The sequence below is a fragment of the Somniosus microcephalus genome, chromosome 19 (genome assembly GCF_052327205.1).
Source record: "Somniosus microcephalus isolate GS21.2 chromosome 19, FLI_Smic_1.0, whole genome shotgun sequence".
NCBI lineage: Eukaryota > Metazoa > Chordata > Chondrichthyes > Squaliformes > Somniosidae > Somniosus > Somniosus microcephalus.
The window spans coordinates 79,703,683-79,717,037 of record NC_141005.1 but is presented as its reverse complement, the minus strand read 5'-3'; the positions used below and the strand labels follow the sequence as shown (position 1 = coordinate 79,717,037).

The 13,355-nt window shown below is 47.7% G+C and overlaps 1 long non-coding RNA gene across 2 annotated transcripts in view; it reads left to right on the top strand.

Annotated features, from left to right (window-relative positions):
- Positions 1–313: 313 nt before the first annotated feature.
- LOC147104951 (uncharacterized) overlaps positions 314–13,355 on the top strand; it is a 98,444-nt gene continuing 85,402 nt past the window's right edge. The window contains exon 1 of one of the 2 annotated variants that reach the window (XR_015072380.1): positions 314–444. This is a non-coding gene — a long non-coding RNA (uncharacterized LOC147104951). The remainder of the gene's footprint in view (positions 445–13,355) is intronic. The other variant, XR_015072379.1, reaches the window with a different exon arrangement.

Below are 13,355 nucleotides of genomic sequence, written 5' to 3'. Positions count from 1 at the left end.
GAGTTCCCCTGGGAGGGAGTCCACCTGCCACTGACCCACCAGGAGTCCGGAATATTTCTCCCAGTTGACCCACCCCGTGTCCCGCTTTCCCGGTGAGGCTCCCGCCCCGTGTCCCGGGCGGGCTCCTGCCCCGTGTCCCGGGCTCCCGGTCGGTCTCCCGCCCCGTGCCCCGGTTTCCCGGTGAGACTCCCGCTCCGTGTCCCGGTGAGGCTCCCGCCCCGTCCCAGTCTCCCAGTGAGGCTCCCGCCCCGTCCCAGTCTCCCAGTGAGGCTCCCGCCGGGCGAGCTGAGAGCGGGCAGTGCGGAGCATGCGCAGTGTGTGCCGCGGGCGGGCCCCGGGCGCGCATGCTCAGTAGCGGCGGTTTGCCCGGGACTGTGTGAGGCGGAGCGCCGCAGCCCCGGGCTCCCATCAGCAGCACGGTCCGCGCTCACAGCCTCCGCCGCGGTAAGAAACATTCACAACATTGCTGAAAACTCGGCCTCCGGCGGGGGTGGGGACAGGCCGCTCGCCCAGGGTCCCCGCCAAGTCGCTGGGCTGAGTCCGGGGCTCGACTCGGTGCCGGGCGGGGGCGGCAGCCGTTGGGCCGCGGGGCTCCCGCTCGGAGCGCACCGCACATGCGCCTCAGTGCGGGGGGAGAGTGAGCCCCGGCCAGTGCCGGCCGCCAGTGTGGGGGGGGGGAAGAGAGCCCGGCCAGTGCGGGGGGAGAGCGAGCCCCGGCCAGTGCCGGCCGCCAGTGCGGGGGGAGAGCGAGCCCCGGCCAGTGCCGGCCGCCAGTGCGGGGGGAGAGCGAGCCCCGGCCAGTGCCGGCCGCCAGTGTGGGGGGGGGGAAGAGAGCCCCGGCCGCCGCCAGTGGGGGGGGGGAAGAGAGCCCCGGCCAGTGCGGGGGGGAGAGAGTGAGCCCCGGCCAGTGCCGGCCGCCAGTGCGGGGGGAGAGCGAGCCCCGGCCAGTGCCGGCCGCCAGTGTGGGTGGGGGGGGGGGGGGGGAAGAGAGCCCCGGCGGCCGCCAGTGTGGGGGGGGGGGAAGAGAGCCCCGGCCGCCGCCAGTGTGGGGGGGGGGGGGAAGAGAGCCCCGGCCGCCGCCAGTGTGGGGGGGGGGAAGAGAGCCCGGCCGCCGCCAGTGTGGGGGGGGGGGGGAAGAGAGCCCCGGCCGCCGCCAGTGTGGGGGGGGGGGAAGAGAGCCCCGGCCGCCGCCAGTGTGGGGGGGGGGAAAAGAGAGCCCCGGCCGCCGCCAGTGTGGGGGGGGGGGGAAGAGAGCCCCGGCCAGTGCGGGGGGGAGAGTGAACTCCGGCCAGTGCGGAGGGGCTCGCAGCTCTCCCAGGGGCCCGTGTCCCACTGAGGCAAACCGGTCGTGTGCAGGTCCCCCATTCTCCGGCTGCAATGATAAAAAAGAGAAATAACTGGAAATGTGAACACAAAGCCCTGACAAACAAAACCGAAGTCTGGCGATGTTTAGCAGGTCGGCCAGTCACTGGTCAATGCTCCGGGTTTTACCCAAAACATTAAACCTGTCCCCCGATCCGCGGATGTGTGTTTCCAACATTTTTTGTGTTTTCATTCTCTGAAATAACTGGGAAGAAAATAAAACAAATGTTGCAGATCAGCAAGATTCAAAGTAAACCTTTTTTTGTGTAAATTCAGTTACAATCCGCTTCTGATATTTGAATTACTGCATAATTCTTCTTTTGAAGTTTTCTTCAAAGATAAAGTTCCCACTGCTGTTTCAGTTGCTTAATTAGAATTATTTGGTAACTCGAATAGTGCAGACATGAATTTTAATTCGCAGGAGTACCCAGTACATTTCAATTAGAAAATCGGGCTGGAGGTGCTTTGTTTAAGTCATCTGATCTTATTAATTATCGCTATCAAGTACTACTTCTGAAGTTGTGCATGTTTTTTGGTAAACCAAGTAGCAAGTTATTGAAATTTGTAATACTTGTTACAGAAGTGATGATTTACTTACGAAATAAGTTAAACTTGTTTGGTATTAGCTTTTTTTAAAGTTTGTTTGCACTTTGGCTACTCCAACACACTCTGTGCTGGACTCTCATCCTTTACACTCCACAAACATTGGCACCAATGTCCAGACTACTTGTTTGTTTAACATTACAATATAATTAGGGCCACTAATTTATGGTGACTGAATAAATAAGTCAGATTCTGTTTTGATTACATAGAATGTCAGGTTATTTAACCGGTGTTTGGGGGGATCAAATGCCACAGTTCCATTCAGTTTACTAGGAAAATGTAAATCAGTGAATATAACTTGCAGTCACCAAGATATTATTACAATCTATTGTAAAGCAACTCATCTGGTGCTGTGTGACATTTTGCAATGCTACTTTGCTCACTGTGAGCTCAATTTAAAAAGATTCAGCTGTACAATTCACGGTACTTTCCTTAGTTGTGAGTGTTCTCATGATTCGCAGTTGATCTTGTGCTTTATGAATAAACAGTACGAGGAAAAATGTGACATCTGTTGTAATTTAACCTGATGAGTGCTGTAAAATTGTGTCTGATTTTCAGTGAATTGAAAGCTGGACTCTGCTGCTGGTAAGGGGAGGGGGGTTGACAGGTAGCTTTGAAAGTCGACTCCGAAACACAATTTTTCATTATGCATCAAGAATTTTCAGATACCTCAAACCTTGCTGAGGGCTTTTTTTAAGCTTTCATCTCTACAGTCAGCTTCTTCCTCGTACTGTTATAAACCTACTTGGATTTTCCTAAGATGTGGGAAATTGATCTGTCCAGTTGCGTCACTGGGATTGTGCCAGTTGCAGAGCCCGAATCTAAAGATCAAAGAGTGGAGATCAGCAGCATCTGTGTGTGCCAGAAACTGATCTCTGCCTTGATCTCTGCCAAAATAAGATACTGGCAGGCATCTTGGTGTCTTGGCTTTTAGTTTGTGTTTCATGTCTTCTAGGGGATTCCTTGAGCGTGTTGTCATCTCCAAAATCTGTACCCATCTTGCCCGCAATTCCATGTTTAAATCTCTCCAGTCAGGTTTCTGTCCCGCCACAGCACTGATTCGGCCCTTATCAAAGTCACAAATGACATCCTATGTGACTGACCATGGTAAGCTATTCCTTCTCGACCTGTCTGCAACCTTTGACACATTGACCATTCGCTTCCAACACCTCTCCTCCGTCGTCCAGCTGGGTATGAGTGCCCTCGCCTGGTTCCATTCTTATCTATCCAGTCTTGCCAGAGAATTACCTGCAATGGCTCCTCTTCCCGTCCCTCGAGAGTCCCCCAAGGACCCTTGGTCCCCTCCTATATCTCATCTACATGCTGCCCCTTAGCGACATCATCCGAAAACATAACATCAGGTTCCAGATGTACGCTGACGACACTCAGCTCTACCTCACCACCACCTCTCTCGACACCCCCCCCCCCCCAATCTGATTTTTCACACTGCTTGTACTGGATGAGCAGAAATTTCCTAAAACAAAATATTAGGAAGACTGAAGCCACTGTCTTTGGATCCTGCCACAAACTCCGTTCCCTAGACACTGACTCCATCCCTCTCCCTGGCAACTGTCTGAGGCTGAACCAGACTGTTCACAACCTTAGTGTCGTATCTGACCCCGAGCCGAGCTTCTGACCCCATATTCTCTCCATCACCAAGGCTACCTACTTCCACCTCCGTAACATGGCCTGGCTCCACCCCTGCCTCAGCTCACCTGCTGCTGAAACCCTCGTCCATGCCTCTGTTACCGATGGACTCGACTATTCCAACACACTCCTGGCCGACCTCCCATCTTCCACCCTCCAGAAACCTGAGCTCATCCAAAGCTGTGCTGTGTGTAACCGAACTCACACCAAGTCCCGTTCACCCATCACCCCTAGGCTCGCTGACCTATATCGGCTCCCGGCCTGGCAAAGCCTCAAATTTAAAATTCTCACCCTTATTTTCAAATCCTTCCATGGCCTCACCCTCCCTCTGTAACCTCCTTCAGTCCCACAACCCTCCGAGATCTCGGCTCTCCTCCAATTCTGGCCTCTTGTGCATCCCCTGTTTTAATCGCTTCACCATTGGCAGCCGTGCCTTCAGCTGCCTAGGCCCTAAACCCCTCTGCCTCTCTACCTCTCTCTTTTAAGACGCTCCTTAAAACCTACGTCTTTGACCAAACTTTTAATCACCTGTCCTAATATCTCCTTATGTGGTTTGGTGTCAAATTTGGTTTGATAATACTCCTATGAAGCGCCTTGGGACGTTTTACTTCATTAAAGGCGCTATTGAAATTCAGCTTGTTGGGAGCACAGTATGATGATTGTAGAGCACCACAGCTTTTAACACTTGATGTGTCAGTCGCGGGTCTTTGTTGGTCTCGGCCATGATGGTGCCTGGGTGTTACAAGTGTCGATACCCTCAGACTAGGGAGGGTTTTCAGTCTCGATTACTATCCAGTGAATGCTGCGGGATATACAAGGATGTGAACACTGGGTAGAACAGGATCATGGTCACCTAGTCCTCCTGGTCAGTCTCATTCAACAATAACAGCTTGTATTTCTATCGTACCTTCAACGTAAAGAATGTGACTTCAGCGATGGATGTAAGGAAATCCGACGCCTTGTCAGGAAGAGAGATTAGGAGGGGTGACCAAAAGCCTGGCCAAAGAAATGGGTTTTGAGAAGCTTTTAAAAGGAGAGAAAATGGAGAGATTTAGGAAGGGAATTCCAGAGTCTAGGACCAAGGCAGCTAAAAGCTTCGCCATCAGTAGTGAGGTGAAGGGAGTGGGGGTGGCGATGCGCAGGAGACTAGAGTCAGAGCAATGGAGTGTTTGTGTTGTAATATAGAGCTGGAGAAGATGGCAGAGATGGGGTTGGGAAAGGACATGCAGGATTTAAAGATGGGTGTGAGAAATTTAAATTGAATGTATTGTGAGATGGGGAGTCAGTGTAGGTCAGTGAGGACAGGGGTGATGGAGCAGTGGGAGTTAGTGCCAGACAGGATACCTGGCAGCAGAGTTTTGGATATACTGGAGTGTGGAGGATGGGAGTCCAGCACGGAGTGTGTTGGAGTAGTCAAGTCTGGAGGTGACATAGGCACGTCTCAGGGTATCGGTGGCGGTGGGGCGGAGATGGGCAGTGTTGTGGAGTGAAAGTAAGTCTTTTTGTTATAGAGGATATGGGCATTGAAACTCAGATTGGGATTGGACAGGGTGGTAAGGTTGCCAATGTTCCAGTTCAGGGTGTGATGGCGGCTGGGGAGGGAGGTGGAATCAAGTGGCCAGGGAGCAGCGTTTGTGCCGGGGCTGAAGATGGTGAATTAGTTCTTCCCAGGGGCTGGAGGGAGTTGTGACTCATCGGACAAGTTATCTGACAGTACACAGGTAGTCATGGCGGGGAGGGGGGGTGGTTGAGAGAGGTGGTGGAGAGATAGAGCCGGGCGATATCAGTGTTCATGTAAGGGGCAGTGTGTAAATGACTAACAGGAGAGGCCCAAGGATAAATCCATTCATACAAAGGGAATTGACCACTTTGGGGAAAGTACTGAGAGCTGCCAGTGCCCGTGTGACTGCACCCCACCCAGCTTTCAGGAATCATTGCTTTCAGGGGACTGAGGGATAAGAGAGGGCGATTAGGGTATGAAAAAACGTTTTGATGGAAACAATACATTTATTGACAGGGTTGATGGGTTAATGCTTTAACTCTAATAAATTGAGAACCTATCCAACCAACAATCCACTTGAACGTTTCAGGGTACGTCCTGATTTTGTGAACTAACCTTGCATATGAGGTTTGTAAATAAAGATTCAAATAGTGCTCCTTTACTTTGGCTGTGCCAGTCATCCATAGACACGTTAACACACGGTGCTAATTTGTATTTGTCCCAAATGTTACAGATTGGTTAACCACTTGGTTTACTGTAATAGTGCACTCCAGTAAAGCAGAACTATTAAAATCATTCATATTTATTAGAGAAAAACATTCACCCTCAGATTGAATCTTATTTCTGTTTTATCTTCTGTAATAGCTAAAAAAGAACAGCTTCTCTAAGTTGGATCAGACTAATGTCCTTCAATATTCATGTTAATATTCTAACTTGTGTCATGAGGTTCTATATATAATTACAGGAAGTTCAAAAGGAAGATTGTTATCTATAATTTATAATGCTCGCTTCTGATTCCTTAAATTTTAATATTTAAACTAACACAGTGGCTGTCTTTCTATAGTATGGATATTATGGTCTATACTGCAGTTTGGAAGATGCTGTAAATATTATTGCTGATACCACTTTCTGCTGTATGTTACTGCTGATTGTGAATGAATACATGTCTGCTTAGTAACAGGCCTGTACTTTCAGGTACTGTTTGTGGCCAATATATTTCAGTGCTTGGACAATAGAAATAATTGGATGGAAAATATTCTGCTTGACATAGGTGTTCTTGAGGCTTCTATACTTGCTTGTCAGAGATCTAGTGGCATTAATAAGCATCAATTATATAAAACTAGTGTGAAGAAAACAGTAGGCAGTGGATTCCTTTATTCCCCTCAGTTTTATTCTGTCTCCTGAATGTTACTCATTTTTCCGCTCCTCAAGGTGCTGCCTCCTGTTGAGGTATTATTCCATGGGTGCCTGCAGCATCTGCTCCCTTGCCCTAGTGAGCATTCTTTGTGTGTGAGTCTCGGCAGGTTATTTGACCAAGGAGGGCATCACACTCAAGCCAAATCCTATTTCCACACGTGCACTTTCCAGCTGAGGTCAGTGCATAGTGATCATGGGCAGGTACCCCAGCTGATTTTCTTTCTTTCTTCCTCTTCCTTGCCAGCTCCGGATGCTCAGGCTAATTGTAGCATCTCAACTGTTGCCCTGACTGGGATCAGCTAACTTGAGTACATACCAGGAATCAAACTTAGGGCAATCTTGTGATCTGGATGACTTAGTATGATGCCTTTATCCACTAAACTCTCCACCTATTCTCCTAATCCCTAACTAGAAATATTGTTGAGGTTTGTGTCACTGAATGATAGGAACAGGAGGAGGCCATTCAGCCCCTTGAGCCTGCTCTGCCATTCAATTAGATCATGGCTGATCTGTACCTCAACTCCAGTTACTTGCCTTTACTCCATATCCCTTGCTGCCCTCACTTAACAAATATCCACCGATCTGAGTCTTGAAAGCTCTAATTGTCCCAGCATCCACAACCTTTTGGATAGGATTCATACCATTGATCTGTGACACTGGGATATGGAGGCTGGTTTTAGCAGAATTCTAGGAACATGTCACTTCCTTGGTTGTTAAGCAGGAAGATACGTAACGTGGAGAGCCAGAGAGATGAATGCCTTCAATAATCGGAGAAAAAACAGATTCTTGATATTTGAGTAATTATTGCGTAGAAAGGTATTGAATGAATCTTGAATCAGTCTCAGCAGTAAGTTATGATGTCATATTGATATTGAAGAGAATATTTTACATTACATTAATTAAATTCTACTCATAATATAAATATTGTATTTATCCAGCACCTTACCATATTGAAGATATCTCAAAACTGTTTCACACAATGAATTCCTGTTAGAGTGCAGTGATCCTTACGCAAACAAATCGGGGTAGTTGTTCTATGTTGGCACTCTACTTGACGAGGGTGAACTGAGGTAAATAACCCGTCCCTTTTTTTGGTGGTGTTGGCTGAGTATTTGGATATGGAGAAAGCCATGGTTGGCACAAATGAAAGGCGTTGTTATATTTTGGGTGACTCTATCTGGTGTTAGGTGGAATTTCATGGTGCCTTGTTAAATGCTAAAATTGGGACTATTTGTTGATCACATAGGCCTTCATCGGCTCACTGAGATGCTAAGGGAGCTCCACTTTACCTGGGAACTGTTTTGGCCCAATTCACATGTCTGTTGTCCAGCTGCTTGAGGCTTAAAGTATTTTTCAGTATTGTGTTGCTCAAGTGATAGAGGCAGGCGATGTGAACCCGTGATTGAGCTTTCAGTACAGACAATGACATTGGCTACTTTGATTTAACTAAAAGTATTTGATTTGATAAATTACCGATCTAGCCATCTCAGTCACAACTGACATTTTTATACAGCACCTTTAATGTAGAAAAACACCCCAAGGTGCTTCATCAGTGTCCAGAAAATAAAGGAGAGATTAGGACTGGTGACTGAAATCTTGTCATAGAGGTAGGTTTTAAGGAGTATCTCGAGGGACAAGAGGGAGGTGGAGGGGTTTAGGGAGGGAATTAAGAGTGTGACCTAGGTGTCTGAGGGCATGGATGTCACAGATTGGGCTAAGGAAGGGTGGGATGTACAGTAGCTGGAATCCAAGGAACGGAAAATTCTGTTGGGTGGGGTGGGGTGGGGGGTTGCGGTTGTAGTGCTGGAGGAGGCGGGGAGGACGATTGAGGGCCCAGGAGGTAATACAGGCCAGTGAGGGTGAGGGCTGGGAGACTTGGCGTGGGGTCGGGGGTAGGTTATGAGCAGCAGAGCTTTGGACGAGCTGGACTTTGGGGAAGAGGGAAGGAGACTGAGGAGCAGATTGAAGTAATAGATGGAGCCTGTAAGCAATGAAGACACACATGATGGTTTCAGCAGCTGATGGCTAAGGTAAGGGCTGAGATGGAATCAGTACTTCATACCTATATCTGCACTTGGTGTTTGTAAAGAGTTTGGTGCTTGGAGTCCAGCACCAAGACAGCATGCTTGTATGAGAGCTCTGATGGGGAAGAAGGGTGCGGATCAGTGGGGTGGCCATAATGTAGTGAGGTGCAAGGCTCAAGGTTTGATCACTTAATGGTTATGTAACTGGAAGTCTGTGAGTGACTGCTCCAACTGCCAGCTCACCTACTACCTGTACTGACAAAATCAAAGCAGCGGGTGGGAAGCAGGTAGACTGGGTACCCAGATCGGCTGGCTGCAAACAGGTCACGTGGAGGGACTGGAACCTGGCTGTCTTTAAAAACAAGTAAAGGTATCTGAAGACTAGATTGAAAAACAAAATGGCAGTGGAGCAATTTTCCTCTGTCCAGTCCTGCTTATGCTGAGGTGTTGACTTTGAAAAGGAGAAATGTATTCCTGCTCGGTCTTTTTTCTAATGCAAACTAATTTCGTCGTTTGAGTTTTTTCTTAGCATAAAGTGCAGACTGAGAGGAAAAAAAACATTCAGCCCATGAAGCCTACTGCATCCAGAGCACGTGTATGACTATTTAATCATAGGTTCCACCCTTTCCTCTCCCCACTAACACCGGTTGGTCCTCAAAGGAGCTCTTAGTTCCGTCACCTTGCACTGTAAAATCTCACGCATTCCTCTGAATATCTGAAATATTTTGTCAGCCGGGGCTCAGTGGGTAGCACTCGTGCCTCTGAATCAGAAGGCTGTGGGTTCAAGTTCCACTCCAGAGACTTAAAAGAAAGACTTGCATTTTTATAGCACCTTTCACGACCACCGGACGTCCCAAAGTGCTTTACTGCCAATGAAGTACTTTTTGAAATATAGTCACTGTTGTAATGAGCACAAAAATCTAGGCTGACACTCCCAGTGCAGTACTGAGGGAGTGCTGCACTGTCAGAGGTGCCGTCTTTCGGATGAAATGTAAAAGATCCCATGGCACTATTTCGAAGATGAACAGGGGAGTTATCCCTGGTGTCCTGGCTGATATTTATCCCTCAATTAACATCACTAAAACAGATTATCTGATCATTATTGCATTGCTGTTTGTGGGAGTTTGCTGTACGCGTTTCCTAGATTACAACAGTGACTACACTTCAAAACGACTTCATTGGCTGTAAAGTGCTTTGGGGTTGTAAAAGGCGCTGTGCAAGTCTTTCGTTCGTTCTTTCTTTCGTCCCTCCCTCCGTTCCTTCCTTCCTTCCGCCCCACCTACCTGTTCAAGGTGTTACTTGACCCCAAATTAACTACATTCCCGGGGTGGGGTGTTTGCTCCATGTGTCCATTACCCTGTATGAGAACTTTCTCTGTCTTTTCTAATGTTGCTTAGGGTTGTAAATTTTAGAATTTGTGTCCTCCAGTTTTAATCAAACAAAACGGCTTCCTCAGTACCTCATTATTTGAAAGACCTGTATGATGTTTACTCAGATTTATTTTCTCCAGTGAAATAATTCTGATCACTTGAGCCTTTCTTCATAACTGAGTCCCCGAATGGCTGGAATCATCCTGAGCACTGTGTGCCCTGCCCAATGCATCTACATTATTTTGAGGTAGGGTGACCAAAACTGGATGTCACACTTAAAAATGTTAGGGACAGTAAATCTATAAATTATGCCAAGGCATTAAACAAAACTTCTACCACTTTCCTACAACTGGGTTGGAGATTTGCTATTCACATCTAAGGTTATAAGATGCTTAAAATTTAGATTAGCTTATTAGTCTTGTATCACTCACACAGTACACTTGATTTAAGTGATTAACTCCTAATTGCCAGGGTCATTGAAGACTTGAGTCAGGCACAGAGATGCATCAACCTTATTAACACACCTATGATAACATGACCAACACCATCACAGTGTTAAGCATTGAGAATTATAGCAGGTACTTGGATATTATTTAGAAACATAGAAAAATAGGCGCAGGAGTAGGCCATTTAGCCCTTCGAGCCTGCTCCGCCATTGAATATGATCATGGCTGATCCTCTATCTCAATACCATATTCCTGCTCTCTCCCCATACCCCTTGATGCCTTTTGTGTCTAGAAATCTATCTACTTCTTAAATATATTCAGTGACTTGGCCTCCACAGCCTTCTGTGGTAGAGAATTCCACAGGTTCACCACCCTCTGAGTGAAGAAACTTCTCCTCATCTCAGTCCTAAATGTCCTACCCCGTATCCTGAGACTGTGACCCCTCGTTCTAGACTCCCCAGCCAGGGGAAACATCCTCCCTGCATCCAGTCTGTCTAGTCCTGTCAGAATTTTATACGTTTCAATGAGATCCCCTCTCATTCTTCTAAACTCCAGCGAATATAAGCCCAATCGACCCAATCTCTCATCATACGTCATTCCTGCCATCCCAGGTATCAGTCTGGTGAATCTTCGCTGCACTCCCTCCATGGCAAGAACATCCTTCCTCAGATAAGGTTACCAAAATTGCACACAATACTCAAGGTGTGGTCTCACCAAGGCCCTGTACAACTGCAGCAAGACATCCTTGCTCCTGTACTCGAATCCTCTCGCTATGAAGGCCAACATACCATTTGCCTTCTTAACCGCCTGCTGCACCTGCATGCTTACCTTCAGCGACTGGTGCACAAGGACACCCAGGTCTCGTTGCACTTCCCCGTCTCCCAATCTATTGCCGTTCAGATAATCTGCCTTCCTGTTTTTGCCACCAAAATGGATAACCTTGCATTTACCCACATTATACTGCATCGGCCATGCATCTGCCCAATCACCCAACCTGTCCAAATCATCCTGGAGTTTCTCGGCATCCTCCTCGCAGCACACGCGCCCACCCAGCTTTGTGTCGTCTGCAAACTTGGAGATATTACATCTAGTTCCCTCGTCTAGATCATTAATATATATTGTGAATAGCTGGGGTCCAAGGACCGATCCCTGTGGTACCCCACTAGTCACTGCCTGCCACTCGGAAAAAGACCCGTTTATTCCAACACTCTGCTTCCTGTCTGCCAACCAGTTCTCTATCCAAGTCAGTACCTTACCCCCAATCCCATGTGCTTTAACTTTACACGCTAATCTCTTATGCAGGACCTTATCGAAAGCCCTCTGAAAGTCCAAATACACCACATCCACTGGTTCTCCCTTATCTATTCTACCAGTTACACCTTCAAAAAATTCCAGTAGATTAGTCAAGCACGATTTACCTTTTGTAAATCCATGTTGACTTTGTCCGATCCTGTCACTGTTTTCCAAGTGCTCTGCTATTAAATCTTTTATAATGGACTCTAGCATTTTCCCCCACTACCGATGTCAGGAGGAGGGCAAATCGGACAGCAACTTCCAGATTTCTGTTTTTAATTGCGCATGTGCCACCGCCTGAAGTTGCTGTCCGATTTACTCCATAATAACGGTGAGTGCTGTTAGCCTCACTGTTATTCCTATCGCCAAGTCCAGGGCAATATGTGAAATAGAGCATGACCTGCTGTGACCCTCACCTGGTAATTCTGCCCCCTTTATTAGAAACATAGAAACATAGAAGATAGGAGCAGGAGTAGGCCATTCGGCCCCTCGAGCCTGCTCCGCCATTCAGTGCAATCATGGCTGATCATCCAAATTCAGTACCTGGTCCCTGCTTTCTCCCCATACCCCTTGATCCCTTTAGCCTTAAGAAATATATTCAACTCCTCCTTGAATATATTTAATGAATTGGCCTCAACTGCCTTCTGTGGTAGAGAATTCCACAGGTTCACCACTCTCTGGGTGAAGAAATTCCTCCTCATCTCTGTCCTAAATGGCCTACCCCTTATCCTTAGACTGTGACCCCTGGTTCTGGACTCCCCGACTATCGGGAACATCCTTCCTGCATCTAGTCTGTCCAGTCCTGTCAGAATTTTATAAGTTTCAATGAGATCCCCTCTCATTCTTCTAAACTCCAGCGAGTACAAGCACTATCGACCCAATCTCTCCTCATACGTCATTCCTGCCATCCCAGGTATCGGCCTGGTGAATCTTCGCTGAACTCCTTCCATGGCAAGAACATCCTTTCTCAGATAAGGCGACCAAAACTGCACACAATACTCAAGATGTGGTCTCACCAAGGCCCTGTACAACTGCAGCAAGACATCCTTGTTCCTGTACTCAAACCCTCTCGCTACGAAGGCCAGCATACCATTATTGCCCCACCATTGGCGGCCGTGCCTTCAGCTGCCTAGGCCCTAAGCTCTGAATTCCCTCCCTATGCCTCTCAGCCTCTTTCCCTTCCTTCAAGACATTCCTTATTATCTACCTTTTCAACCCCAAGCTATTGGTCACCTGTTCTAATATCTCCTTGTGTGGCTTGGTGTCAAATTTTATTTGATAACGCTCCTGCGCAGCACCGTGGGACGTTTTACTACGTTAAAGGCGCTACATAAATGCAAGTTCTGCGTTCGCAATCCATGCCTCCTGACCCATTCTTGGTGCCCAACCACCCTGTATCCAGCCACTAGGTAACACTCTCCTCCAGGCTGCGAACCAGATCCCAGGCCGAAGCTATCTTCAAACACAATGAAAGCATTTGAAATGTTGACTATTTACTGTTTTTCCAGTCTTTCGTCATACCTCAGACCTGTGAGAATTTTCTTCTTCTCACCCTGCACTGTAATATGCTTTGTTCAGCCTTTCCACATCGAAAACAGCCAGAATATCATCCCATTTTCTGGTCTTGTCTTTGCTCAGTGCATCCATGTCAGTGCAGCTCAGACTGTGACCTCAGCGGAGTGAGGCAATGGAA